Here is a 6,467-nt window from a genome sequence, read left to right on the forward strand (position 1 = left end):
GAGGTCAAAAGTCCTGCCATAGAGGTATTCATGGAACCTCTTCACTCCAGCCGCAAGTGCCAGTGCCTCCTTGTCGAGCTGGCTGTAATTCCGTTCCGTCGGAGATAGCGTCCTGGAAAAGTAGGCGAGCGGTGCTTCTCTTCCGTCTGGAAAATGGTGACTAAGGACAGCGCCGATGCCAAAAGGTGAGGTGTCGCAGGCAAGGACCAATGGCCTGGATTCACTGTACTGTACCAGCACACTGTCTGATGAAAGGAGAGCCTTGACCGCGTTGAAGGCCGCCGTCTCCCGATGACCCCAGGACCAAGGCGTCTTTGTGCTGAGGAGTCGGTGAAGAGGCTCAGCCACCGTGGCTTTGTGGGGCAGGAACATGTTATAAAAGTTCAGCAGCCCCAGGAACGCCTGCAACTCCGTCTTGTTCTTTGGGATGGGGGCCTGCTGGATAGCGCGGATCTTGGATGTGGTCGGGTGAAGGCCGGAGACATCGATAAGATAGCCCAGGAACTCTACCTGTGGAACGGCGATCTGGCACTTCTCCCTCTTTACCTTGAGCCCGGCCTCTTGGAATCTGGTCAGCACGGCACAGAGGTGCTCGAACAGCTGCTGGTGTGAGCCTGCGGACACCAAGACGTCATCAAAATATGGTACCACGCCCGGAAGCCCTTGCAGGAGACGCTCCATAAGGCTTTGGAAGATGCCAGGAGCCACACTCACCCCGAACTGCAACCGGCGGCAACGGAATGCCCCTCGGTGGGTGACGATCGTCTGGGCTTCAGCAGTGGCATCATCGACGGGCAGTTGTTGATAGGCTTGGGCAAGGTCCAGCTTAGCGAAGACCTTACCCTCACCCAGGGAATGCAGCAGGTGTTGGACAACAGGAACCGGATAAGCGTGCTGCTGAAGTGCCTTGTTGATCGTGCACTTGTAGTCAGCGCAGATTCTCACCGACCTGTCTGGCTTGACAGGCGTGACGATGGGGGTTTCCCACTTGGCGTGGTCAACCGGCTCCAAAACTCCTTGGGCGATCAGCTTGTCCAGTTGTTCGTACCTGTATATTGCCCCAAAGTGCCGTCAAAAACCTCGGCAAAGTCTTTGACCAGACCCTCAGTCTCTGTGTTAGAGATGCAGTTGATGCCGGTGACTTCCAGGCTGAGGGCATCAAACCAGTCAAGCCCTAGGAGGCTTGGCTGCTGACCTTCGACCACCACCAGCTGGAGCAGGCCCCAAAAATCCTTGAAGGCGATCCGGAACCGGCCAACGCCTACCACGGGCATGTCGTTTCCCTGGCAGTCTCTCAGGTGTACGCGGTGAGAGTCAAGTTGCCTTTTGGACACTCTGGGTACCAGTCTTTTGATGGTGCTCCAAGACACGATGGACAGGGCAGACCCGGTGTCGATCTCCATGTCACATGGAGCTCCTTCAATGAGCACTGTGACATTCAGCTTGCGTCGCGTAGGCGAGTCGGTTTGGCCAATCGTGGTTCCAGACGGGCAGCGGCAGTTGGTAAGAGTGAAACAGCTTTCCTTGGCAGACTGAAGTGAAGACTTGGACTTGCAAGTCGGTGAAGGGGGGGTGTCAGATGGAGCCGATCGGCAGACCTTAGCGATGTGGCCCCTTCTGGAACACTTCCAACAGATGGCGTCTCTGAATCGACACTTGACACGGGAATGGTTGCCTCCACAGCCGGCACATTCCGGTTGGCCCTTGGACTTCTGTTGGAACTTCCTGTGCTCCCGCTTTGTCTGGTGCACGCCATCGTCTTCACTGGAGGATGCCTCATCACTGCTGGCCTCTTCATGATGCACTGGAACTAGCTTCCTAGCAAGACGCGGGCTGCTGGACTTGCAGATCTCCTCAGCAGCTTCTGAGGCCACAGCCTCCTCAATGGCTTTCTGTAGCGTGAGGCCTGGCTTGGCGAGGAGACGCCGTTGCAGATGGATGTCCCGGACCCCGCAGACGATTCAATCCATCAGGGCATCGTCTAAGTCTTGGAACTCGCAGTGCATTGCAGCCTGTCTGAGGGCAGTGGTGTAGTTGTTGATTGACTCCCCCTCTGCCTGGTTCCGGTGGTAAAACGCATGGCGGGCAGCAATCTTGGACGGCTTTGGCGTGTAGTGGCTGCGGAGCTTCTCTTGGATCGTGTCCCATGGTGTTGCCTGGACTGCTTCAGGTGCAACCAATGCTCGGGCCGTCTCAAACACCTCAGGCCCACAGAGGCTGAGGAATAGGCCCCGCTTCTGTTCCTTTGATACTGCTGTCAGCTCGTTGGCTTGGAGGTAGCAGTCGAACCGAGAGAGGTAGGAGTCCCATGATTCAGAGGCTGGCGCAAACGGCGGTAGAGGCACAAGTGAAGCCATGATTCCGATGCCGGCGTGAAGGGAGATGGATGGAACACAGTGCTCTAGCCAGAACAGTCAGCTCTGAATTGGTTTTGTCCAGTGATTTCGCTCAGTGATTTCGCTCAGTGATTTCGCTCAGTGATTTCGCTCTGTGATTCAGCTCAGTGATTCAGCTCAGTTCAGAGGATGGCTGCATCTGGCTGTGCTCTGATGTCCATCAATCCCATCTTCGTCGCCAGTGTTGAGTTGTGGGTTGACATAGCAGATGACACAGCAATTTCTCCAAAGCAGCTCTTTATTTTGTAAGCTGGAACAGAACTAAAGTGAGGAGCTCAGCCAGCCTGCTTATATAGAGCTACAGAACAATTGTAACTGTTGCAACGTTCTAAAACTATCCAATCACTGAACGTCACTTTTCGATCCTTCATTTGCATAGAAAACTATCCAATCACTGAACATCACTTTTCGATCCTTCATTTGCATAACTATCTACAGTATCCCCCTGCTGGCCCAGGGTGAGAACTTCAGTACATAACACATAGTGATTTGTATATCACCTTCAAACCAACTTAAGAATCAAGATGATCTAAGATGCTTTCAGTTTGCAGTCTTTCAGTCAACATACAAAGGTTGCCACCAGGCAGTCAGTATTTTGTGGAAGAGATTCTAGCACAATGTACCTACGCAAATATAAGTTTCTGTAATTAAAGCACGCCAGTGCAAAAAAAGAGGACTTTTTACAGCTGGGAAGGTGATGGGGAAATGCACTCAGTGGAAGTGGTTGAGGTGTTGGACCAATGTTTGGATATGGTGATGGGCTGGATGCAAGCTGAATCCTGAGAAGACAGAGGTGTTATATGCCCCAGGTTCTCATATCCAGGAGGTGGGTAGGTGGCCTGCCCTGGATGGGGTTGCACACCCCTGGAAGGAGCAGGTTTGTAGTTTAGGAGTCTCCTGGATTCAATGCTGTCACTAGAGGCTCATATGGCCTCAGTAGCTAGGAATGCTCTTTTTCAGCTCTGGCAGATTTGCCAGCTCTGTCCCCTTTTGGATAGAGATGACTTGGCTTTTGACACATGAGATGTATACTTTTATCACCCACCTTATTCCTATAATTGGAAGTTGTTTAAAACTGTTTTTAATATTGTGCTGTAATGTTGTGTTTCAGTGCTGGAACCTGCCCTGGGAGCTTAGGATAAAGGGCAGGTAGTAAATTTTATAACAACAACAGGAAAAACAATTGATTAATGGGGAGGCATATAACCACCACACAAGCAAACCAGGATGAATGTTCATTGTCATATATCCTTTCCACAAACAAATCAGAACAAATGCTCAATACGGACCATGTAAACCTCCATGTAAATTTTAAGCAAGCAAATCAGGAGGGGGCATGATCAAAACCAAGTTTATCTGGAGGAGCTCAGAGGAGTTCATGTACCTGTAGGGTTGCCAGATCTCCCAAAACCACCTCTGTTTCCTGAGCAGGGCCTGCTGGGAGAGCCCTGTCACACAGGCTGCAGGGAAACTGCAGGTCCAGGGTGGAGGCACCTCTACGCACAGAGAAGCCGGCTTTTTTGATGAGTCTGGAGGCAAAGCCCAACTCAGCAAGTTTTGGAAGAGCTGAGAGCACAGCCCCCACAAAACCTGTCTGTTCATCTAAGGCATACGCAACTTTGAAAATAAAAGCCGAAAGGGAAAACAGCCTTGTCCCTTTGCTTGTCTAGAAATTGCCACCCCTCAACCCCCCCCCCCCCAATCCAAGCAGACTTTCATTGCTTTGGTTTTTCCGGCATTGTTTTCATATTTCTATATCACCTTGCTTGGTCCCAGGCTCCCAGTGGCCCTGCAAGTTCATTAAAAGATGTACTGAATTATAGATAAGACATATCCACAAGTTTGTACATACCATTATGCAACTACCAACTCTATGATGGCATAATGATTTTCACAGTTCCAGCAGCCTAACATCCCAGCTATAAGGCTCACATCTGTTAAGCAGCCCATTGCAAGCATTCTCCTGTGTGAGCAATTTGAGCCATGATACTTTAAAAAAAAAAGAACCCCTGAAAGAATGTAGTTTCAAATCTTTATGAAAATTTAAATAGCATATCTGGCACCCTTATAAAAATTTCAGAAGTCATCGCTGTCAGTGTGCTTTAAATCACGGTCGCATCGTTCCCCTTACAGTCAGTGTTGCCAGGAAATCATCTGGCTTCAAAGCGATCACAGAAAGCAAAAGGGGCTTTCTAAGAACTGGCTTTCAGAGTGTGCCTCTGAAGCAATGCAGCATATCCTTCAAACACAGAGAGATCCAGCCATGAAGGAATGCAGATCTTCTCAAAAACTACCCTGAAAATAAGCTGCATTCCTTTTTGCTCTATCAGAGTTGCAGTGCTTGTGGAGCAACTCATGAAGAATCTGGGGGGAAAAGATTGCAACCACAGAATTTCATCTAAGGTACACCGTACTCAGAAGACACCCATTAAAATAAATGGATTTACACACACACACAAAGTGCCCAGGATTGAACCTGTTGCCTTCTGTATTCCAGGCTTGTGCTCCACCAAAGAGCTGTAGTCCTTGTTCAACAGATTTCCTATTCAGTCTAGAACAAACTAAAATGCTAATATCAAACTAGGCTAATATTTATCTACACAAGTCTACTGCTTTTCAGCAGAAGCAAACATTTGCAACAGTCATTTCAATTAGCTTACAAATAGGAAGGTCTTGCTGACAGAATTTCAGAAGCTCAGCTCCCACCGGAGTCATTTTAGTATCTACTTCTGCCTCAAGAATACGGACCACAACATTTATGAGACCAGATGCCCTAGGAGAATTTTCTGCTTAATATTGCAGCGTGCTTTATACCTGAGCCTAACCAACTTTTCTCATTACTTGGGCCATTGCTGAGAAAGCCCAGCGATTCTGAGGGGAAAAGGCATTTGCTTTGCTCCCGTTTGTTCAAATCCCATCTCAATAACATGGAGCTTGCAAAGCGTAGGGACTCAAGGGACATGTGATCCCTTCACCTCTTATCAAATTACCCGAAAGAGGGAGGCACTGAGGGAAGGAACGTCCAGATAAATCTTAACCCGAGGGGGGGATTGATTGGGGAAGGGCCTGACCATTGTTGCAGAAAACAATAAAGGACAATTGGCTGTACAATATCAGCATCTCACTTCTTGTAAGCATTTGCAGTCAGCGAACTTTATGAGGTGAAAAGAAAGGTAGTTCTTGAAAAGTGAGTGCCTCGAGCTCTGAGGAAGGAACAAATGTCGACCGAGTTGGTATTATACACTGTGTTCTCATTAAGGTGTGGGCAATAAAACAATACATGTGTGAGCTGGTGAATGCCTCAGAAATCTCTCTCTCTATCTCTCTCTGAACAGATATCTAAGGGCTCATGCCAAGATGCACTCTTGATGCATGAAGTTTGTTTGGTGACATCCAGTGTGGAAGTAATGTCAATCAAGTTTCCCTAGCAGCAAAGAAGCTCTCTGAGGTTGGATACGAAAGCCCTAAAACCACGGTGGGATTGAAAAGCTGCCACATACCATGAAGAAAGCTGTTTTCTGAGTTACAAGCAGGTATGCTGCCCAATAGGGTCCTGGCAACAGACTAATCTTTTCAGTCTCTTTTTAATAGCAATATAAAGAAATAAAAGGAATAAAAATGAAGGTCTACTCTAGACCAAGAGTTTATTTTGTTGTAGGTACCATTGCAAAGAAGCCACCTGGCCTGTAAGCTTTAAGGAGCTTTAAGAAACCATCTAATGAGAGAAGAACATAAGGTCTGTTTGAAAGTTACACTGAACATATAACAGTACAAACTGTCTTTGCACATACACAAGAACTTGTATGAAAGAGTGTACACATGTTGCTTTGTACAGTGGTACCTCGGGTTAAGTACTTAATTCGTTCCGGAGGTCCGTACTTAACCTGAAACTGTTCTTAACCTGAAGCACCACTTTAGCTAATGGAGCCTCCCGCTGCCACCGTGCCGCCAGAGCGCGATTTCTGTTCTCATCCTAGAATCATAGAATCATAGAGTTGGAAGAGACCACAAGGGCCATCGAGTCCAACCCCCTGCCAAGCAGGAAACACCATCAGAGCACTCCTGACATAT

This window comes from Podarcis pityusensis (genome assembly GCF_964106645.2).
Source record: "Podarcis pityusensis genome assembly, chromosome: 6".
NCBI classification, from domain to species: Eukaryota; Metazoa; Chordata; class Lepidosauria; order Squamata; family Lacertidae; genus Podarcis; species Podarcis pityusensis.